Source organism: Macaca mulatta, chromosome 4 (genome assembly GCF_049350105.2).
Source record: "Macaca mulatta isolate MMU2019108-1 chromosome 4, T2T-MMU8v2.0, whole genome shotgun sequence".
Lineage (NCBI taxonomy): Eukaryota > Metazoa > Chordata > Mammalia > Primates > Cercopithecidae > Macaca > Macaca mulatta.
In genome coordinates this window covers 17,435,196-17,459,633 of record NC_133409.1, presented here as the reverse complement: position 1 = coordinate 17,459,633, position 24,438 = coordinate 17,435,196, and the positions used below count along the sequence as shown (strand labels likewise).

The window sequence follows — 24,438 nt, the reverse complement described above, 5'->3', positions numbered from 1 at the left end:
TGTTGCCCTATTTGCATATACATTCAAGAGTCCCATGAGTGTAAATTTCAGTGGACCAGCAATGCATGGGAGTCCAGCAACAAAGTGCAGGATGAATGTGTTATATCCACGACTGAGTAAACGGAACATTGATAGCCATATTTTCCATTCAACCCAGAACTCAGAAAGGAGGCAATGATGTTCTAGAACATTCATGACTAAGAAACTATCATATTTTTTCTTACTTGTATCACTTTCCTGTATTATTCAAGGACTTGCACTGAAAGTGATGACATAGAAGGAAAGGAAAAGAAAGAGAAAGACAGGGTAACCCATATTGCACACATATCAAGAAGTAAAATAAAAACATTTGAGTTATTTTAAGCAGGTTTTCCACTATTCTGGGAAGAACAAAATACATATGCATGTACAAAATTCAAATTATGTGATTTCCGCATACAAGCTAAATGCTTTTGTATTTGCATTTAAAATGGGCATTGTACATTGTAAAGATGAATGGTAAAATTTATGCTAATAATTTATTTCATTTAGGACATTAAATAGCAAATCCACCATGAGAAGATGAAAGAGAGGGCCCATGGAATACAGAAAAAAAGCTTTATATTTTAGAACCTTAAAAGCACTTTTTTTTTCCTGTTTTTCATTTAAGGGGACCAAAATTTTCGTTTTGCATTGGGTACCAGAAATTATACAGCCAACTCAGGTAGTAGATTAAAGACAGCATTGCTCCTGGTGACCAAGACTCAGTAGAGTTCCCATCTCCCACTCTCTCTTGTGCATCAGGGCCTGGTCTTCTCCCGTCAGTATTCCACATGCTAAGACTCTTAGAGCAGAGGTGGGAATTACTTATCCTTGGCTTATTGACTCCTCCAAGAAGTACCAGTCTAATTATCAAACATTGGATTGCTTTATCTCACTTAAGGAAACACAGATTAAATTCCAGTTTAGTGACAGAATTTAAAGTATTTTGGTGGCTCGATTATGTTAATCAGTTTTAAATTATCTCTACTTACTTAAAGCAGAAAATTCTAAACCAAAATATACTCAAAATCTGAATCCCAACAAATTCATTTTGACTCTTATTTTAGCTTTTCTTAAAAATGTGTATTTTGAAACTTTCCGATGCTGTTCTTTCTTTTATAATCCATGCTTTATATCTTTCCAATATATACATCAAGGGAATTTAATTAGAATTGCCACAGTTAAGTGTTTTCTCAAAATAATCTTGAACTAGACAATTTAAATAATGCTGTGGATTAAAATTATGTCAACAATTTACATTTCTTAATGAGACGTTTGTAATTTCCATTCTTAGGAAAGTACACTATACTGGCCTGTTAATATCTTGCAGAGTGCTTCCCCTTCATTCACCAGTCAGAGACCCTGCCTTGTTCCTAAATAGTCAAAAAAGTCATCTCTATGTGGCGCCTAATTCCTATTAGAAAATTAAACAGAGCTGGACACAGTGGCTCATGCCTGCAGTCCCAGTTACTTGAGAAGCTAAGGCAGGAGGATCACTTAAGCCCAGTGTGTGGAGGCTGCAGTGAGCTGTGATCGTGCCCCTGCACTCCAGCCTGGGCACAGAATGTATAAAAATAAAATAAAATACATAGGTAAAATTAAACAAAATAAAGCTTGTGGTAGGCCCTACATGATGGTAAACTAGAATTACACATTAAATCTCCATTCTGCTAATAGACAAGATCTGCCACACTAGAGAAGAATCCCTCTCTTCAGAAGCCCCACTAGCAACCAACATTTTACTCTCTACGAGCTTGAATTTTTAGGATCCACATATAAATGAAATTGTACAGTATTAGTCTTTCTGTATCTGGCTTATTTCACTTAGCAGAACATCCCCCAGGTTCATCCATGTTGCTGTATGGGGGATGTGGGGAAACGTTGGTCAAAAGGCACGAACTTTCAGGTATAATAGATAAGTTCTGCAAATGTGATGGTTAGCGTGGTGACTGATTAATATTGTGTTATTTACTTGAAATTTGCTAAAGGAGCAGATCTTCAGTGTCCTAACCACAAACACACCCCCAAAAAAGAGTATGCATGGTGATGAATGTGTTGATTCATTCAAACTATTCATTGAATAGTTTGATTGTGGAAATCATTACACAGTGTATAGCAGATAGGTATATCAAAGCATCACATTGCACATTCTGAGTATTTTTTTTTTTAATTTCTCAACTACGTCTCAATAAAGCTGGTGGAGAAAGAAAAAAAAAGCCTTCTAAAGAACAAAATGCCTTCTGAGTCCAAGGAGTGAAGTAACTCTGGTGTTGATTAAAAACTGTAATAGAGAATTCTTACAATTTGAGCAAAGCCTTCTTCTGGAGGTTGGCACCTTGAACCATTTCAGTTTTACTCCAGATATCTGCCAAGCCGCCTTTGTCTCTCCGCCATGAGATAGTCTGGGACTGTCTTGCTTTTCCTGACTCTAGAGCTAATAATGGCTTTGTACTAGAGAGCCCACTCTGCTTTTAGTAAAAGCCCATGCAAAGAATTGTGATCTGGGTGCTACCTGCAGGTGATCTCATTCCAGCCAAGCACTGGCAACAGATGCTTTTCCATCCTGCAGGTGGCCTTTTCACTCTCTTCATACGGAAGTAGACAAGACTGTCAGCAGAGTAGAAAAAGTTGCTTTTGTTACTGAATAAGAATTTTTCAAAATCACAAGTTCATGCAAATGTTTTCCATTTAGCACTGTTTGTCACTGTCCCCTCTCTTCCTTTTCTAATTAGATTCCTCAGAAAAAGTATTATCTCTGCCCAACTTTCATTGTCTAGGTTTTTTTATATGATGATTTATATTTTCTTCAAATTGCTTCAAATGTTTTCTGCACATTTCTTTAAGGTGTTATAGCAAATAATGAATGTTAATTTATTTGAGTCAATATGCATAAATATTGAAGCTTTCTGGATTCACTATCTCTAATCTACTCAATATATATATAATAGATTCGAGAAACTATTTCCAAAGTTATTTATCACCCAAGGTTTCATTTATTTGATATGATCTGATCATGTGAAAGCATTAAAAAGAAATATTCATAGTATGTGATACGGAGACTCCATAAATTTAACTACTTTATTTATTACTTATAGAATAATTTGGGATACAATCCATTCCATGTAACAATAGTACCGTTATTCAAATTAAAAAGCATTACATATTTTTTTAATTGTGCTGCCAGGTTTAATTCATTGGATATCCATATGGAAAACAAAACATATATCATTCTCAAACCACTAAAACACAGTTCTAAGTAGATTGCAAATATAATTGTAACTATTAAAGCAATAAAAGTTTTTGAAGAAAATGTTGGAGGATGTTTTCATGGCAGACAAGGAGTTCCAAACAGAGCTATAATAAAGAAAAGATTATAAATTGGACTGGACCAAAACAGAACTCTGTTCATCAAAAGACATTATTGAGAATGAAAAGGCAACCCACATAATGTAATATATTTGCAATATATTTACCCAATATAGAATTTGCATCCAAAATATACCAAGAATTGCAAACTAATAAGAAAAAGAAAACTTGATGGAACATGGAGAAAATGACTTAAGCACTTAAGGTGCACAATGTGATTAGGCATCATGACTATGCAAATTAAAAGCAAAATGCAAAGAAATAAACATCCAGTGTTGGCAAGAATGTAGAACAACCTAAACTCTCATATACTGATGGTGGGAGTGAAAATTGATGCAAACATGTTGGAAAACTATCTGGCAGTATTTACTAATGCTGAACATATGCCTATCTTATGACCCTATATACGCAAAAGATGTGTATACATATGTTCACCAAAAGATACAAAATGAACGTTCATAGGAGCACTTTTTATAATAGCCAAAATCTGGAATATACCCAAATGTCCGTCAAGAATGAAAAATAAATTGTGGTACATTCAGATAATAGAATACTATGTAGTTCTACTCCCCATTGATACTGTTCAGAAAGAGTATACACAACTATATACAATAACGTCCATAAACCTCATAAGCATAATCCCAAGTGAAGGAAGCCAGACACAAAAGAGCAAATACTGATTTCGTTTACTTCAGGCTCTTGATTGTTTTTTGATCTGGCTTTTTACATGGGTGTGCTCATTTTGGATAAAAGAAAAAAGCCAAAAACGTAATTTTTACACTTTGCTGAATGTGTGTTAGACTCAATTTAAACAACTAAAAATACTTAGCAGAATATTACGACACCTTGCTGTGTTAGATAACATCATCTCTATCTCTAAGAAGTTAGTGTGTGTGTTTATGTGTGTATTTGAGTAAAAAGCTGCCTTTGTGGCCGGGTGCGGTGGCTCCTGCCTATAACCCCACCACTTTGGAAGGCCCAGACGGGTGGCTCATGAGGTCAGGAGATTGAGACCATCCTCGCTAACACAGTGAAACCCTGTCTCTACTAAAAATACAAAAAATTAGCCGGACATGGTGGCGAACGCCTGTGGTCCCCGTTACTCGGGAGGCCGAGGCAGGAGAATGGCGTGAACCTAGGAGGCGGAGCTTGCAGTGAGCCGAGATCGCGCCACTGCACTCCAGCCTGGGTCACAGAGCGAGACTCCGTCTCAACCGCAACAACAACAAAAAAAGAGTTGCCTTTGTGGCTCCACAACAGAGCCATTATCCTCAATTAATATTGCTAGTTCAGGTGAATCAAATGTTTAAAGTACTTTCATCTGTTTTCCTTATAGCTGCAGGGTTGAGAGGCTAATTGCTTTGGAAGGATAAGTTATTTTATTTTTTAACTGTGCTTTACTTATTCTTGAATTCAAATTGAGTTAATTTACAACTAAGAATTGAATGCCATTTTAGGATATGAGTTTGCAAAATCAAATTTTCTTAAGTTTATAAGATTTTCAAATTTGAGAAATTTAACCCTGGCCTTAGATTTTTCACATCTGGGAGTTTTAACTATGAGTTAGCTAGTCCTGTCCATAGGAGCTGAATAATTTCACCATTGATCATTTTCTGTCAAGGTCTTCATACCACTGACCGCCTCCATTCTATACACATGCCTAAACCTCCTCCCAAAATAAATAAAACTAAGTCACAAACCCTGATCATCACTACAGTTTCTGGAATTTTCTGAAAGCAAAGAGAGACATTTGACTCTGACGAAAGTGAGGGCCCCTGAGGAAATAAGGCGCATTGATGGTCCCAGGACCAACACTTGGTCATGATTCCCAAAGCCTGAGCAGTCCTGGTTAAGTTATCTAAACTCTATGAGTTATATCACTTGTATAACCATTTCCTCATTGGTGTACTGGTGATAATAATTCTCACTTTGCAACAGAACTATGAGAAGTTAAACTAAGTTGACAAACCATCTGGCCTTGAATAAATGCTGCACAATTAGTGCCTGTTATTTATCCATGTATCCATCTGGAGGTTTCTCAAGGCAGCAACTATGTATTGTTCATTTTATCCTCAATGACTGGCTAAATCCCTAGCAATTGTTAAGTGCTCAATAAATAGTTAAAATGAGTATGTTAATAAGTTAAAGAATTCTTTTAAAATATGTTATTGATGGCTTTCAAATATTCCATTTTACCTATGACCTGATTGGTTCTGAAAAGCTAGGTGGACCTGTCCTGTTTTCCTGGAATTCTCTGCCAGAGCACACAGACCAAAACCAAGATACCCACATTCTGAGTTCAGAGAGTCATCTGCTGTGAGGCCTGTTTGCCATCCTATGAGGCTTTTGGAGAAGTGAGAAGTGAAACCAGCTGGACTTCCTTGGTAGAGTGGGGACTTGGAGAACTTTTCTTACAAGAGGTTTGTAAAACGCACCAATCAGCACTCTGTAGCTAGTTGGAGGTTTGTAAAATGCACCAATCAGTGCTCTGTAAAAACACACCAATCAGTGCTCTGTAGCTAGCTAGAGGTTTGTAAAATGGACCAATCAGCATTCTGCAAAATGGACCAATCAGCAGGACATGGGTGGGAACAATTAAGGGAATAAAAGCTAGCCATCCCAGCCAGCAGCAGCAACCCACTCAGGTCCCCTTCCACGCTGTGGAAGCTTTGTTCTTCTGCTCTTCACAATAAATCTGGTTGCTGCTCACTCTTTGGATCCGTGCCACCTTTAAGAGCTGTAACACTCACTGCAAAGGTCCACAGCTTCATTCTTGAAGTCAGTGAGACCACGAACCCACCGGAAGGAACCAACTCTGGACACAGAAGGACCATTTCAGCAGAATCTATATTAATATAAAACTACCAGAGGACTAGAGAAGGGATGCAAGTTTGCCACAGGTTGGGAGAATAAAGATGCATAATTTGTGGAGTAGCAAACCATCCATTCCTCCTCAATGGGGGAACCAGCCCCCAATGTTTCATCGTAGGTTCTTTTCTATTTTCCCTAAGTGTTGGCCGGTCTGAGAAATAAAGGGAAAGAGTACAAAAGAGAGAAATTTTAAAGCTGGGTGTCCAGGGAAGACATCACATGTCGGCAGGTTCCGTGATGCCCCCTGAGCTGCAAAACCAGCAAGTTTTTATTAGCGATTTTCCAAGGGGAGGTAGTGTACGAATAGGGTGTGGGTCACAGAGATCACATGGTTCAAAGGCAATAAAATGTCACAAGGCAGAAAATCAGAGTGAGATCACAAGGTCAGGGCGAAACTAGAATTGCTAATGAAGGTCCATGTCCCACTGGGCATACATTTTCATTGATAAACATGTTAGCAGGAAACAGGGTTCAAAAGCAGAGAACTGGTCTGACTAGAATTTGCCAGACTGGCATTTCCTAATCCTAGCAAGCCTGGGGGCGCTGCAGGAGACTAGGGCGTGTTTCCTCCCTTATCTGCAACTGCATAATGCAGACACTTCTAGAGCGGCCATTTTAGAGGCCTCCTCCTGGGAATGCATACTTTTCCCAGGGCTGGTAATTATTAATATTCCTTACTGGGGAAAGAATTCAGTGATATTTCTCTTACTAATATTTTCTTAGAAATGAAAAAAATATTTCTCTTATTTTCAGCAATAAGAGAAATACGGCTCTGTCATGCCTGGCTCCCAGGCAGTCAGACCCAATGGTTATCTCCCTTGTTCCCTGAACATCGCTAGTATCCTGTTCTTTTTTCAAGGTGCCCAGATTTCATATTGTTAAAAACACATGCTTTACGAACAATTTGTGCAATTAACACAATCATCACAGTGTCCTGAGGTGACATACATCCTCAGCTTACAAAGATGACGGGATTAAGAGATTAAAGTAAAGACAGGCGTAGGTAATTATAAGAGTATTGATTGGGGAAGTGATAAATATCCATGAAATCTTCACAATTTATGTTTAGAGATTGCAGTAAAAACAGATGTAAGAAATTATAAAAGTATTAATTTGGGGAACTAATAAATGTCCATGAAATCTTCACAATTTATGTTCTGCCATGGCTTCAGCAGGTCCCTCTGTTCGGGGTCCCTGACTTCCCGCAACACCTCCTCTTCTATCTTTTGGGATAGGGCCATTCTATCAAAACCCCTGCCCAATTCCTGTGATACTGGAGGCACCTAAGCCACTGTGCTCAAGATTTTCAATTATCTTTCGTGTAAAAATGCTGAACCTCTGTTCTCACACAATGCCTGTTTCCCCAAGTCTGATGGTGGAAGCATAAAGAAATGGGCGGAAGAGTGGCCTTGGTACAGAGAGAGAACCTAGTTGGACTGTGTTACCATTTGATGTGTAAGCATCTGTGGATTTCCTACAGATGATCGAGCAAACCCTGTAGCAGGTGGTAGGGATTCAGCCACTCATTGTACTGGCCCCTTCAAGAGAGCCACTTCTGGGTGAGGCAATCCTAGCAGCAACAAGATAATCTGGATAACTTGTTGTAGGGGCTACAGGTGAGAAAAACACAAGCTCAGTTGCTGGTCCTTTACCACGGCCTCTGAAGGGACTGCGCCCTCCAATGAGCCAAACATACACCCCACCACTCAGGACAGCCTGCTGCTGTGAGGAAACCGACAATCCCATCTGGACTCATTGATGAACAATAGGAAGAAAAAACCTGCAGGTATGTGTGAAGCCTCCCTCCCCCACTTTCCTCCTCTCAACACCAGGAGGGCAAGTGCAGGAAAGGAGGTGAGTGAGAGAATAACTATCCCAATGTCCACAGTTCCCAGCTGCTAGAGCTTTAAGTCCACCTGTATTCGTGGGAAGAGGAACAGAGAATGCATAAGGTTAGGTCTAATATTTGAAATTCACCTCTCTTAATAACTAAAAGTGTTTGAAAAATTACATAAATGACTTGAGTTGTCAGTAAGGGAGTCAAAGACCCCACAGGGAAACAAGGTTTGATGCAGTATAACAGTAACACTAAAATAATAAAATAAAAAATAATGGTAGTAAATCCAAAACAAGTCCATGTGGATGGCTGATCATTTATATAAACCATTTTCTAACTTTCACTCACCTTTCTAGCCTGCAGTTTTTGGACTCATGCAAATAAGACAGCTTTGTGGCAGGATCTTAGGAAATTTTATATCACATGGTGAGCTTCACACCATGCAGTTAGAATAATTCATAGGCAGCACAAACCTGAACCAAGACGATTTTATCAGGTGCACTTCTGCAAATTCCTCCTGTCCTTGGATGCTCTCTGACCCTTCCAGTCCTTTCTCTAATCTCTTCTGCAGTGGACTGGGCTGAACCCTGCAAATTCCATTTCCCACTGCCTTGTAGTTGGGTTCAGGCAGTGGGAACACTGGCAGAATCTTTGAGGGTGCAAAAAAGAAGAGGCCAGGGCATTTCTTCACCTACCTCTCTGTTTTGGAGGCATCCTTGGAAGTGGCTGGACATCCTCCAGGACTTCCAGATTCCTCTGGACAGCCTCTCCCTCTGTGCTCCCAGCCCCTCTGGACTCTGGCCATACTACTTCCTTCGTCCCCCTTTCCTCCGTTCTAAAGCTGGTAGGAAATTCCTGCTGTGGATAATAATGGGGCTGCCTCTTTTTTGCCTTCCTGACATTTTGGATCTTGCATCACTGCTGTAACTAGTTCCCCATATTGGATGTCTTCTATTGAACTACTTGGCATGAGCTGTTGTCTTGGACAAGCATTGACAAATATTCCCTCTTAATCCCATCCCTCCTCTACCACTGTGTGGTGACACTCAGATGAATGCCAAATACACACACCTCATTTCAAGATATGCCATATTTATTGATTAATCTTTAACCTATTGTATTAAAGACAGTGAGAAATACATTAAGTGTCTATTACCAATCTCAAGTTTTCAAAAGAAAAGTGATAGCCATCAAGAGTAAAAGGGAACATCAAAGTAAGTTTCTCAATCATTGGGAAAAATGGGCAGAACACTGCACTCCCCACAGTTCAAGAATGGATGTGTTCATGGAGTCAGTGTATTCTTCCATATTAGAGCACAAATCCTTGGAAAATAGGCCACAAAACCAGGTAAATTTTGATTGGAAAAAGAATTGGATTTCTTTCACTACTTAATTCTAGGTGCCGGATATACAGCTACGCATGAAACAAACAAAATCCCTGATCTCCTGGAGTTTAGTCTCAAGGAAGAGACACTAAAGAAGTAAACAGATCAACAATATTATTTCAACAAATTGCAAGTGCCATAAAGAAAGATGAAGTAGGAAAAGGAGAAGCATAGTGGCTGGGAAAGGATGTTTATTGATGGTGTCATGGAAGGCTCCTGAAAGGTGAGAAGATAGCAGAGTCTGACTGATGAGGGAAAGTCAGGACAAGAAGAGCATCCCCAGCAGAGGAAGGAGCAGGAATGGAAGCCCCTGCTGCAAGAATGCAGAGTGCGACTGGGGAGTCCTGCCCTGGCTCCAGCACGTGCCCTGAAGAGCCTGCATTTTGTAGCGCATTCAGATTTATATACCAGTGCAATTATATTTCAGTCATTGTTGGCCCACCTCTCAATTTTTCCAAAAGACATACAGACTCCTCAAAAATAACTATCACTGAACTTTTCTCAATAAATTCATTTATAAATGGTTGCAAACCTCCACATTATTGACCTCGGGTCAGCTGGTGTTCCTCTCAGTGATAATCCCTAGAGCAGTTGCTTCCAAGTCACCTGGGGTTGGGGTTCTTGTTTAAAATGCCACTTTCTCATCCCCCTCTCAGAACTTCTGAATCCGAACCCCTGGGCTTGAGGCCTAGACATCTGTGACAGTCTTTCCACGTAACATTTATGCACACTAAGTCTGAGAGTCATTGGGCTGTATACCTCCATGCCTTTATGCCACAAAATTTAGCATTAAGTGGTTAGTGAAGCTGCAGCTTGCCAACAAGTATATACAATTTCACAGTGTAAATTGACCCCCTCCACCAAAAAAGAGTCCCATTAAATGAAAAGCAATCAGTCAGTATGGAAATGCCCAAACAAAACCAAAATGCATAATTTAATTTGTGATTCTGATTTCAAAGGGCCAGTTTATTTAATTCCATTTGGAACTTTGTCAACATTACTAGGTATCCCCCTGTGTGTGTTTCTCCCTCTCACCCTGGAGAAGATTGAGCCAACTTTTACTGTGGTCTAGCAAGATTTTAACTTCTGTGTCTCTGGGGCAACTAGTGAGCTTCTACGTGTCTTTGATTAAAAAGAATGTCTGGCTATCTCGATTTCTCAGTATACTCCCTCTTTAGTGCCCTTTCCCAGTGCATTCCTGGCAAAGTCACAGAAAATCACTTTCAGACTAACGTTTCTTTAAAAGTTATTACCTCTAATTTATATAAAGCACTTGATTGTCTAAAAATACTATATAATTTTATGTTTAACCTTATAGCATAGAGTTCTGTTTGCTTTAAGAGAAAACCAAATAAATTACAAAGTGTATATAGTCAAAAACTTTTCTAATAAATCAAATTCACATAGATACTTGTTTGGAGGTTTGGAGCAAGTAACCATTATTTCAAAAATAACAAATTGCTTGCAAACCCATCAGAAAGGTCAGACAAGAACAAAGTAAAAAGGCCTTTACTAGTTTCAAAATATAAATAAGCATACATTGCAAATCAAACAATTCAAATTATGTATATGGGGTTTATTATTTCTAACAATTGATACTATTTTTGTTACCTTTGGAGCACACTTTTAACCTATTTCATATATATTACATCTGTCTGAATTTTAAAAAATTGATAGTTGCACATTGTCAAAAGAAACATTACTTCAAAAATTTAAAAAGTAGAAAAGAATAATCTCTGTTAGTAATGGCTTTTAGGATATTAGGTAGCCCTACTGCCACTTTTAGCCATCACACTTTCTATCTCATTCCATGGAAATGTTGCCCTTCCACAGTCTTCCAGAAGTTAATTGACTGGGGTTGGTGAGGACAAAATCATAGGATTTCAAGAGCAAAATTTCTTGCTGTTTTTCAGAACTTGGCCAATTCTCTGTATGCCAAGTGACTTTAGTCTAATGAAAATTAAAATAATTTTTCTAATTTCACAATCACAGGTTGGGTTTTTTTTTTTTACATTTTTATATTTCCATGTCATGACACCCAGATGCTCCAATTTTCTTTTCTGTGAGAGTGTCTCTCCAAATTCCCTGTCAAACTTTGCCCTATTCTTCCTACACTCTGCAAAGGGCAGTAGAGTGAAGCAGCAAGGACTCTAACACATTCTACGTACACACTCCCCTCTTCCAACCATTGTTGTCTTCTGGTCCTGTGGTTAGTCCTTCATACTCCTCGTGTTACCACAAAGACGGCAACCAATAAGCTACAGATTAAAGGGTGCCAAGGATGTGTAACGTTACTCCCCATTAACTAACCCAGTTGCAACCTGTGTTGCACAGCGGCCTATGCTAGTCCTTAAAATGTTCACTAGAGGGTGCACTATTTCTTTCCAAATTATTGAAGATGACTCCTAAATTAAACAGTAATATTAAACGCAATCTATTCAAATGTTCCACTATATTAAGTTGTCAACATTAGATTTCAAGAAAAATAATAGCCAGAAAAGTCATATTTAGTGGGTCTACTGGACAAAAATGGAAGTAGCAGCAACTATCTACCGTTAGTCCAGTGTCAGGATAATTTCTTCATCTGGAATTCTCAACCTTAGGATGAATGTGACTGGCACCATATGCACTATGGTTTGTCTGTGCTTTCTGTGTGCGCACACACACACATACATATACACACATGCACACACACACTGCCTACTACAGCCAAGGTTCTTGGAGAAAAGATGGAGGGGAAGAGATGCACCTCAGGATAGTAGCCAGACAGAATAACTATGACATGCTGTGCAAAAACCAAAGAAGCTTGGCCCTTTTTATAGTAGCGCTCGTCTCTTTGCTGCTATATCAGAGGAGGGTAGTTCTTTCCATGAGCTTGTTAACTCAAAGGCAGGCTTCCTTGTCAATGAAGAATCAGTAGGGGAAGCTGTTAACTCTCAGCTTATGGCCAACGCAAAAGTGGAGGTTTTAACATCAGATCAGAGTCACCTGTTACCCCATATAAACTTTCATAAGGAGAGCGGGAAAGGGCAAATCTAAAGCTGGACATCTGAGATTATTGATATTCATTATTAAGTAAATGAACAAAAACTTTTTCCCAATAGCAACTTTAGTATAATCCTCACAATATCACTCATTCCATATATTTTCTTCAACTGAAAATGCACACTTGTGTTTAATACAGTTGTCTTTCCATAGCCTCTCAGCACACTCCAAGACACCTGTTTTTTTGTTGTTGCTAGAGTGTATGCGTGTGTGTGTGTGTGTGTGTGTGTGTGTGTGTGTGTGTGTGTGTATGAAACCTAGGCTCTTGTTTAAACTCAACCTGTTTCACATTGTGGTAATAGTTGACTTTCATTTGTCACCACTTGTTCATTCTTATAAGGCTGACCTCTTTTCACCTCTTAACACTACCCCAGAAATTTCTGAAAGTATCATCATCACTCCCATTCAGCTAAGATGTTCCAGAACTATCTTGTTCTTCCTGCCCAAGTTAAGCAGTTGCTCCCCTCAAGGGAGAGCTGGTTCATTTTGGGGAATGATAGTACATAGCCCTGAAATCTGGGTGCTTGTCTGCATTTTATATCATTCTACACCACTACTGGCAATAAACTGCCTCATATTAGAAACCATGTGTTTTTAGTAACATAAGAGTAGACTTTCAAATTCAGTCCTTCAGCTGTCGATGTGGAGTAACTGGTGCTCACCAGGATTGGGTCATGATGGTGAGTGTTTATTGCAAAGCATGTTGACCTCCAGTGCACATTGATGCCACTGCTCTCCTGGGTGACAGCAAAGTGGGCTGAAATTCAGAAAATGGTTCCCCTAATATGGCACAAGCCCATAACGTGACCACAGCTACACATAGCCAAATGCAGGCTTATTTTTTGTTGGTTTTTTTACATTATCAAGTACAGCATTTAAAAGAAATTATTAACACACTCTGGCAAAATGGGCCTTGGCTGTTAGTCTCTGTTAACAAAGAAGCTATTCAATAAGGTGAAGTCCATTAGATTCACTGTTCTTGCTAATACTGCCCTATGGAATGTAATACATATTCTCTACAGATGACTAATGTATGGAAGGGTCCTGTGTTTGCTTCGACTTTCCTTTGTCCTAAGTAAGAACTTTTATTGAAGTTCTCTTAATTTTTTTCCACCTGTTATACATCAGTGATGAATGTAGTAACTAACCTTATTTCACCTATGGTTTACAGACAAGCCCTTTTCTTTCAAAAAGAAAATACCTTTTTTAAAGCTGTTTTGAAATTATTTCTCTTACTTCATCCCAAAGAGTCTGTTTTTGAAGGTGGTCTCAAGTTATTTAGCTATTCTAAAATAGAACATTCTTAGCATTTTAACCAAGCAAGGTCATGACTGGAAAAGCTGCTACTTTCTGACAAGGGTCAATAGGAGTCAGAATTAATTGGCACATTTTCAGTGGGGTAAATTGAAAACTTTAATCAGGGACTGAAAGTTCGATCATTTCCAATAGTAGAACGGTCAAGGGGGAAAAGAGGTGTGCTCTTCATAGGCCTCTTAACTGAATTATTCATGATGGGAGAAGATATTATACTCTTATAAAAGTTTCCCTGTGGACTTCATTTAGAATTATTTCCTTTCATCTATTTGGATATTCAGGGGGAGTCCTGCCTAGGGTGAATACTGACTTCAGTGCCTATAAAATTTCTGAATGACTCTGTTTTTGGGATTCTAAGCCCAGGCAACTTAACAACATAGCAACAGCTTTTAGGATAAACAAATTCACCCAATTAGGCTTATGAAACTGGTCCATGCCCATGAGGTCACCTACTCTTGAGACCCCCCCGCCCAAACAAAGTTTTCACACCTCTGTAGAGCAGAGGCCTTAATACAAATGTTTACAGAAACCAGAGACCAATAAACATGGCTTCCATTGACCGGTGATAGACAATGGGGAGGGGAGCTGCAAAGCATTGCTCCACATCTGTCTCACCTCCTGGTTTCCACCGTACCAGACCTTAGGTGGTCAAATCTTCCTATTTCTCAAGAGAAGCTGGTGGATTTATAAGTTCACTTATTGTAGGCATGTCAGATGGGTAGAATGGGATTAATCATGCCATCAGTTCATGACACATTATCTGTTTCTTATTTTATTTTATTTTTATCTCCATCCTGTACAATCCAATTTCTCTTCCCCACTGACCTAAAGTATTTCATATTTGTACCTTCAACTCACCTTCCATATGTTTATTTATATGTGTGTGAATGTCTTTAAAATATGAACATTACTATTTGTGTACATGTAATTTACATAAATAGTGCTAGACTACAAAAAATATGTTATCGAGATCTGTCCATGTGGCTAAATATCTACTTTGTTCATTTCTTGCGACTGCTGTATTATCTAAATTTAGCCTAATTATCCCCTGGTTCTTTGCTCGCACAACTAATTCTGTGATAAACATTCTTATAAATATCTCTGGTGCACACTTGTAAGAATTTCTATAGTGTTTAGGGTCTACAGAGTAATGAATCAATTCCACTAAGTACTGCTTAATTGCTTTCCAAGGTGACCATACCAGTCCATATCTCCCAGCAGTACCCAGGTTTCCCATCTCCACACAGTCCCACCAGCATTTGATATGCAATGTTCTAATTTTTTGCACTTCAGTAATCAGTATCTCAGAGTTTTAACCTGTATTTTGTTGACTAAAATGAAGTTTAACAATTCATCTTTGCATGTCATTTTTTAGCCATTAGGGTATGTCTTAAATCATAATCCTTGACTTTTTATTTTTTTCTTATTTATAAAATTTTATTTTATTATGCTAAATATTAATTCTTTGTTGGTGATAAATACACTATAGATCTTCTCTCAAACTGTCACTTATCGTAAGTTTTGTTTTCGTTTTCTCCAAGTGAAACCCCATTCCTAAATTTTGTTTGTGGTGTTTTCGATTGTCCTTTATTAAGCACTGACTGGAAAGCTAAAATGCCACCTTTCCAGACTCTAGAAAGTGAAGGTAGCCAGGTAACAGCTCATTTTGATGTAATGAAATATATTAATTTTTCTCTTTATAGTTTATACTTGAAGGATTTATTATTTATTTATGGTCCAAGGTCACTCTATCTGATGGATTTATTTTAGAATCCTTGTACATGCCCAATCACAAAGAAAAGTTTCTGTATTTTCTTCTACTAGCTTTACAGTTTTAGCTTTCAATTTTAATTTTTTAAATCTACCTACTTATCTAACTTAATTTTTCCTCCTATTCCATGCTTTATATTCTGTCCAAGTCTCTCATTTCTTCCAGCATGATCACACCCTGCTCCTGAGCTGTGGTAGTCATGAGCAGGCAGGCAGGGCTTTGCCCAGGGTGGCCTGCCACTTGCATAGCTTTTGGTTGGTGTGCTGTTCTGTTTATTTAATAAATGGGCAGGTTGGAAGCATTGCACAAAAGTTCTGAGATTTTACTGCCTTTTTTGTTTTGTTGGTGGATTTTTGTTTATACATATATATATATATATATATATATATATATATATATTTCAAGTTGAAGAAATGCCTTTTTGTTTGTTTGTTTAAAGAAAGTTGTTGGTCAGACTTCATAAGTGAATTTCAAGCAGTGAAGATTCTGTGGTGCCTGAGATGCTAAGGCACCACATAGAGTGAGCTCTATCGTGTGAAGAATTTGGTAAGCAAGATAAAGTCCATGGTGTTGGTCCCTAAAATGTGGGTGACCGTATGTTTTTATAAAACTCCACTCTACTGCCTTTTAGAGGTGATATGGTTTGGCTGTGTCCCCACCCAAATCTCATCTTGAATTGTAGCTTCCATAATCCCCACATGTCATGGAAGGGACTCAGTGGGAGGTAACTGAATCAAGGGACAGTTTTCCCACGCTGTTCTTGTGAAAGTAAGTCTCAGGAGATCTGATGGTTTTATAAAGGGCAGTTCCCCTGCACACGCTCTCTCACCTACCACCATATAAGATGTGCCTTTGGTCCTCCTTTGCCTTCCACCATGATTGTGAGGCCTCCCCAGCCATGTGGAACTAAACCTCTTTTTCTTTATAAATTACCCAGTCAGTCTTTGATATGATTTTATTAACAGCATGAGAACAGACTAATACAACAGGCCTCCCCATTTTCTATCCTCTTTAGAAAGAGAACTGTTTTTCCAAACAGGAAATAAGGCCAAGCACCAAAGCAGTGACATCAAAGCCTTTGCCATCTAATTCTTTTCCACCTAACAAGAACTAGCACAGTTGGTTTGGGCCTGGGTTGCCAGTGTCCGAGTTAAAACTACAGGCCGCTCAGCCTTGCAAACCTCCCACAGTCTCTTTTCCTTGTCGGCATAATTATAGGTAGCCCAAGCCACTTTTTTCAGCTTCTCTGAGGATGGGAATCCAGGTCTTCCTGAGAAAGGCCCTAGTATAGTATCAACTCCATAAATCCACTAAGATGGTGAGTGTCAAAATCAACTTGCCAGCTAATGTTTGTACGAAGTCTCAGCTCACCGTCATTCAGGGTAAAGTGCCAGTACTGCCAGAGAATCTGCCCCAGCAAGATTTTTCTCAAGAGCCAGACTCCATAAGCCCTGGCAGGCAGAAGCAGATTCTCGGCCTGTCTGAAGAGCAGTGAATTGCAGAAGGGAAGCCTTTCTGGTGCATCCTCCTTATGGCAGCCATAGCCCGGCCCTCAGGAGGAGCAGTGACAGTGGGTGCCCAGAAATGTCTGTCCCCTTGATGGAAACTAGGTCTCATTTGAATTTACGGTGTGTGCTAGGAAATTATGTATTTATTTACAAGAAAAAGTTTTAACTCAGCCAAGGTGGGAAATGCCATCCCTGTCCCTTCCAAAGCACAAAAGAATTAGGCAGTTTAAATCGTGAGTCTCAGTGCTGGTGTTCAAAACATTAAAAAGAAAATATTTAGGAGGGAAAAAAGAAATGATACAGTTGTTGGGGTCCGTGCCGGGGGTGGTGGAGAATGAAAGAACACACAAAAGACAAAGACACACAGAGAACATGGCGGCCGCGCTCAGAGCCTCCGCCTCACTTTATTTATACTCCATAAACCCCACGTCAGCAGAAAGAATGCAATGCAAAACAAACTTTCTTTTCCCAGATGTAACCTTCTACTCAGTTCTTTGTTTCTATGCTCTTCTTTATCTGCCCGCCTTCTTGGCGCCTAGGGGAGTTCATTAAAAGTTCAATTGGAGATACTGTCCTTGAGCCCTATCTATTGTCAGCATACTGTTTTCAAAGGCCCCTGCATACAGTGACTGGGATTTGCTTCAAAATAACTTTGAGGGTGTGCGCCTAATCTCAGCTGGTCCACCCGAGACCCCCTGAGCACCAACCCTAGTCCCCTGCGCAGCCCCTTATTCGCTCCAACAAGATGAAAGAAACAATCATGAACCAGGAAAAACTCGCCAAACTGCAGGCACAAGTGCCATGGTGGGAAAGGAACTGCTCGCAGAAAGAAGAAGGTGGTTCATAGAACAGCCACAGGAGATGATAAAAAACTTCAGTTCTCCTTAAAGAAGTTAGGGGTAAACAATATCTCCGGTATTGAAGAGGTGAATATGTTTACAAACCAAGGAACAGTGATCCACTTTAACAACCCTAAAGTTCAGGCATCTCTGGCAGCGAACGCTTTCACCATTACAGGCCATGCTGAGACGAAGCAGCTGACAGAAATGCTACCCAGCATCTTAAACCAGCTTGGTGCAGATAGTCTGACTAGTTTAAGGAGACTGGCCGAAGCTCTGCCCAAACAATTTGTGGATGGAAAAGCACCACTTGCTACTGGAGAGGATGATGATGATGAAGTTCCAGATCTTGTGGAGAATTTTGATGAGGCTTCCAAGAATGAGGCAAACTGAATTGAGTCAACTTCTGAAGACAAAACTTGAAGAAGTTACTGGGAGCTGCTATTTTATATTATGACTGCTTTTTAAGAAATTTTTGTTTATGGATCTGATAAAATCTAGATCTCTAATACTTTTAAGCCCAAGCCCCTTGGACACTGCAGCTCATTTCAGTTTTTGCTTATACACAATTCATTCTTTGCAGCTAATTAAGCCGAAGAAGCATGGGAATCAAGTTTGAAACAAAGGTTAATAAAGTTCTTTGCCTAGTATACAAAAAAATAATAATAATAATAACTTTGAGGCCACATGTTTATAATGATTGAGGTTGAGTTATAGATGCATTCGGTTGTTTATATGCTCTATTATGTGTATGTTTAAAACTTTACATAATTAAAATCTACCTTACATAATTAAAATTCTACCAGGAGAAAGTATTGATTTTTTCTATTATTTGCTGAAAAGAGCCCAGATGCTTTTTCTAAATTTCAGAAATCCATATAAAACATACGGTTTTCCAGCTTCCCATTCTCAAAATTGTTATAAGTTCGGTCTGTTTGGTACTTCTTTCTCACCATTCCAAGAGATGGTAACATGTTTTCTGGGCTTATGAACTTTAACCAGAAGGCTTTGCTCACACCTGAAGATATATTTAGATACAGTATCAAGAAGCAAACCGAGGTGGAAATTCTTTGAATGTCACCAATGTGCACCTTGAGTGGGGAATGAGGGGGAGGCTCCACAAGAAGGGGAGGGTTTGATTGCCGATAAGAAAATGAGGACTAGAAATAAGGAATCTCAAATTTTTCGGGGCAGTGCTGATGAAGACATGGCTAGCAGTCAGTTATTTATCATCACTACAGAGATCAGTCATTTTTTATTTTATTAATACATAATATTTCACATATTTATGGGGTACATATGTCTGTTACATGCTTAGAATGTGTAATGATCAAGCCAGGGTATTTGGGGTATCCATCACTTGAGCGTTTATCAGTTGCCTGTATTGGTATCATTTCAGGTACTCTCTTCTAATTATGTTGAAATATATTTAATATGGCTGCCAAGTATAGTCACCCTCGTCTGCTATCAAACATTAGAACTTATTCTATCTAACTGTATATTTACACCGTAACCAACCTCTCTCCATTTCCCTTCCCCTCCACCAACCCTTCCCAGTCTCTCTTATCTATTGCTCTATTCTCTATGTCCATCAGATTAAGTTTTTTAGTTCCCTCATATGAGTAAGAACATGCAGTCTTTGTCTTTCTGTGTCTGGCTTGTTTTCCTTAACATAACAACCTTCATTTGCATCAATGTTGCTGCAAATCACATTTATTTCATTCTTTTTATGGTCAAACAATATTTCATTGTGTACACATACCACATTTTCATATTTTCTTTATCCATTCATTCATTGATGGACATTTAGGTTGATTTCATATTTTTACTGTTTTGATTAGGTCTACAGTAGACATGCAAGTGCAGCTATCCCTTTGATATACTGATTTCTCTTCCTTTGGGTAGATACCTAGTAATGACGTAGCTGGATCGTGTATGGTAGTTCTATGTTTAGATTTTTGAGAAATCTTCATACTGTTTTTCATAATGGTTGTACTAATTTACATTTGTACCATCAGTGTGTAAGAGTTCTCTTTTCTCTGCATATTGCTTGCATGTTATTTTTTGTCTTTTTAATCATAGGCATTCTAACTGGGGTGAGACAATATCTCATTGTAATTTCAATTTGCATTTCCCTGATGGTTAGTGATGCTGAGTATTTTTTCATATACCTCTTGACCATTTGTATGTCTTTTTTTTTTTTTTTTTTTTTTTTTTTGAGACAGAGTCTCACTCTGTTACTCAGGCTGGATTACAGTGGCACCATTATGGCCCACTGCAGCCTCGACTTCCAAGGCTAACATGATCCTCCTGCCTCAGTCTCCCAAGTAGCTGGGACTACAGGTGTTCACCACCATGCCCAGCTAATTTTTTTTCTTAATTTTTGGTAGAGACAGGGTCTCTCTATGTTGCCCAGGCTGGTCTTGAACTCCTGGGCTTAAGCAATACTTCTGCTTCAGCTTCCCAAAGTGCTGGAATTACAAGCATAAACCACCATTCCTGGCCTTGTATGTCTTCTTTTGAGAAATGTCTATTCAAATCTTTTGCCTGTTTTTAATGGGATATCTCTCTTTTTAGAGATCAGTGTTTTTAAAATCAGATCCCTTGGTTTAACATCAGAGTGTTGTCCCCCAACTTCATTAATTACATTTATCACCACAAATCAGTGTCACTTTATATAACATTTAAATATATCATTCCAGAAAACTTAAGAAAATAACCAGTTTGTGTTGAGGTTGTTATAAGAAGAGTCCTATTGATCCTTATGCAAAGCATTAATGTTTCTGCAAGGAGAGTATGGGGGCAAGGGAGGAAGTTAGAGACTCTTCCTTTGTAGATTCAGTAAGAATAAATAGATGACTTTATTAGTTAAGCTGATTTTGACTGGAATGAAAGAAGCCTCTTATTGGACTGGCTTAAACAAGAAGTGGAGTTTAGAGGAAGGGACACTACAGTGTCTCAGGGCAGAGCCAAAGAACAAAGGAAGCCAGGACACTGTTGGGCCCCAGGCCTTTTAGAACCTGGGATATGAAATATCACAGTTAGTCTCCCACCACCACAGCCTCTCACAAAATGCTGACTTTTTTTTCTCCCTTGATATCAGCCTTCTCCACATGATGGAAATCATAGATGCTGTCTGTACCAAGATTTGCAACCTGCAAACTCACCCAATGCTGGAGGAATGTTGGGTGTCTCGAAGGAATGAATCAGCAGTCTGTAACAATGTTGTACAGAAATGTTGTTACCTCTGAGAGAACTGTTTCCCCTCTAAGGTTTTCAGTGTATGAACTCATACGTTCTCTAAGTAATGATCATTTGATCTCCTCTTTTCAATAGTTAGTTTTATTGCTAGCCTATAAATCAGTGTCATGCTAGTAAATGTCTAACAACTGATTCTCAAAAATTAAGAGAAAAGAGAAGGAAGAAAAAGAAAAAAGGCTTTAATTGTAATATTTGCCTGTTTGCCAGTATAAATACCTCCAACACCACCAATGTGAAGCTGCAACATGACGTCACTGAATGCAGAGATGGGGCCCAGTCAACAGTCCAGAGCCCATACAAACAGGATCCCACAGTGCTGCTTATAATTTGTTTAGCCTCTAGAGAGCAATGTTAAATAGCAGTGATAGCAGCAAGCAGCCTTTCCTTCATCCTGATGCTTTAGTACCCAGCTGCAAATAACTTGCTCCCTGTGTGCTCCATTTGATTACATGTTAGTGGGTTCCTGGAGCTCTGTATCTGGACTTAGAAAGAGGGAATGTCGGTCGTCAGCAAAGCCTGAGTCTTGTCCCCTCATTCTCTTCCCCAGACAGCATGAACTTCACCACTCGGTCCGTCTTCTCCACCAACTACAGGTCCCTGGGCTCTGTCCAGGTGCCCAGCTACGTGCCCAGCTGGTCAGCATCGCGGCCAGTGTCTATGCAGGTGCCCGGGGTTCTGGTTCCCGGAACTCCCTGTCCTGCTCCACCAGCTTCGGGGCCTCTTGGGGTCCAGGGGCCTGGCTTAGGGGATGGTCTGGAATCTGGCAGGAATGGGAAGCATCCAGAACAAAGAGACCATGCAAAGCCTGAACAACCACCTGGCCTCCTACCTGAATAGAATAAGGAGCCTGGAGACCAAGAACCGGAATCTGGAGAGCAAAATCCGGGAGCACCTGGAGAAGAAGGGACCGCAGGTCAGAGACTGGAGCCATTACTTCAAGACCATCGAGGACCTGAGGGCTCAGAACTTAGCATATACTGTGGACAATGCCTGCATCATTCTGCAGATAGACAATGCCTTTCTTGCTGCTGATGACTTCAGAGTCAAGTATGAGACAGAGCTGACCATGTGCCCGTCTGTGGAGAGCGACGTCCATGGGCTCCGCAAAGTCAATGATGACACCAATGTCACTTGGCTGCAGCTGGAGACAGAGATCAAGGCTATCAAGGAGGAGTTGCTCTTCATGAAGAAGAACCATGAATAGAAAGTAAAAGGCCTACAAGCCCAGATTGCCAGTTCTGGGTTGACTGTGGAGGTAGATGCCCCCAAATCTCAGGACCACTCCAAGATCACGGCAGACATCCGGGCCCAATATGACGAGCTGTCTCGGAAGAGCCCAGAGGAGCTGGACAAGTACTGGTCTCAGCAGATTGAGGAGAGCACCACAGTGGTCCCCACTCAGTCCACCGAGGTTGGAGCTGCTGAGATGATGCTCACATTGCTGAGACATACAGTCCAGTCCTTGGAGATCGACCTGGACTCCATGAGAAATCTGAAGGCCAGCTTGGATAACAACCTGAGGGAGGTGGAGGCCCACTATGCCTTGCAGATGGTGCAGCTCAACAGGATCCTGCTGCACCTGAGGTCAGAGCTGGCACAGACCTGGGCAGAGGGACAGCACCAGGCCCAGGAGTATGATGCCCTGCTGGACATCAAAGTCAAGCTGGAGGCTGAGATCGCCACCTACCACAGCCTGCTGGAATATGGCAAGGACTTCAATCTTGGTGATGCCCTGCACAGCAGCACCTCCATGTAAACCATCCAAAAGACCAACACCCACTGGATAGTGGATGGCAAAGTGGTGTTTGAGACCAACGACACCAAAGTTCTGAGACTTTAAGCCAGCAGAAGCAGGGGACCCTTTAGGGAGCAGGAGGCCAATAAAAAGTCCAGAGGATAAAAAAAGAAAGAAAGAAGGAGTGTGTCATTGTCAATTACAGATGCTGACCAAGGACTGGGGAGGAGAAAAGAAAACTGCTAAGCACAGCAGTGCCCCACATCTGCCCCATGGTGGAGACCATGCTCTCTGAGCGAACTGTTGAGATCCACAGTCTATTTTTACCTTTTCTAGGCTATAGACTACTTAGGGAGTTAGGAGACTTAATAATTAGGCAACTTATTTAAACTCCCTTTGCCTCAGTTTCCTAATAATTTAAACAGGGGTATTAGAATATATACCTCGTATGACTTTTATGAGGTTTAAATTAAATAAGTCGTGTTAGGCAACAAATCCAATGCCTCACACACAGTAAATGCTCAATAAATGTTTTAATAGCCATTTTAGTTATTTGTCTTTTTCTCTTAAATACTGTCAACCATAATATTGGTTTAATATGGTCTATATTACATTTTAAAAATGTCCTTCTTGTCCTTGTTTTCTAAGTTCTTTTTGAAAAATAAAGAATGTTTTGTCATTTGCCTTTTGGGGATTTATTACTCAGTTTTTCTTATAGATCTAAGAAGAAAGAACATTCAGTAACTCAATATAAGCCAATAAACTTCCACCTCATGTCTCTCCCTCACATGCCCTTTCTCCATGAGTCCTGGCCTCTTTCCAGCTGGGCTGACTCCCCCATCCAGCCATGCTCATCAACAGTTTTCTTCCTGGCTACTCCTCCCACTCTCTCAGTTACAGCCCCCCGCACCAGCCCTCCACAGAAGCACCCTTTCAGCCAATACAAAATACCTTGATCACAATAGTCTGCCTCAATTTATGGCTGAAAAAAAAAAAACAAAAATTTAAGCATAAGCTCCTAAAACATTGTGTTACACAAAGTGGGAAGGGGTGTTATTTAAAAACACAACTAACTGAAGTAGCTTTTTCCTGGCAAGAAAATAGAAAAAGAGACTTAATTCACTCTATGTAAAAAGTAAGAATCTGAGTTTTGGGGGAGGAAGTTAAGTTTGTCGAGTTGCCTGGGAGCAGCCCAGGAAGGAAAGGAAGCTGTCCAGAGGGACAGACAGGTGGCAGAGACAAAAGCAATGACTGCGGGCAGGGGTTCCATCTGGAATCATGGTTAGAATGGTTATGAGATTTTTTTAAAACCTGAGTATTTAACATCCAGAAATGAGTATTTAATATGCAATACATATCCCATCATCCTGAAAACCTGACAAGACCTGCCAAGTTCACAGCATTATATGTTTAGAGTACTTTCTAGAGAGAAGAGAAGATATTCGGTGGGGTCTTACTGTTGCCTTCTCCTGCTGATCCAAACAA

At 39.9% G+C, this 24,438-nt stretch overlaps 2 pseudogenes; both read left to right on the top strand.

Annotated features, from left to right (window-relative positions):
* The first annotated feature begins 17,780 nt into the window (after window positions 1-17,780).
* On the top strand, window positions 17,781-18,617 carry LOC695096 (transcription factor BTF3 pseudogene; annotated as a pseudogene).
* Window positions 18,618-21,770: 3,153 nt separating this feature from the next.
* Window positions 21,771-23,058, top strand: LOC694741 (keratin, type I cytoskeletal 18 pseudogene; annotated as a pseudogene).
* Window positions 23,059-24,438: the final 1,380 nt, after the last annotated feature.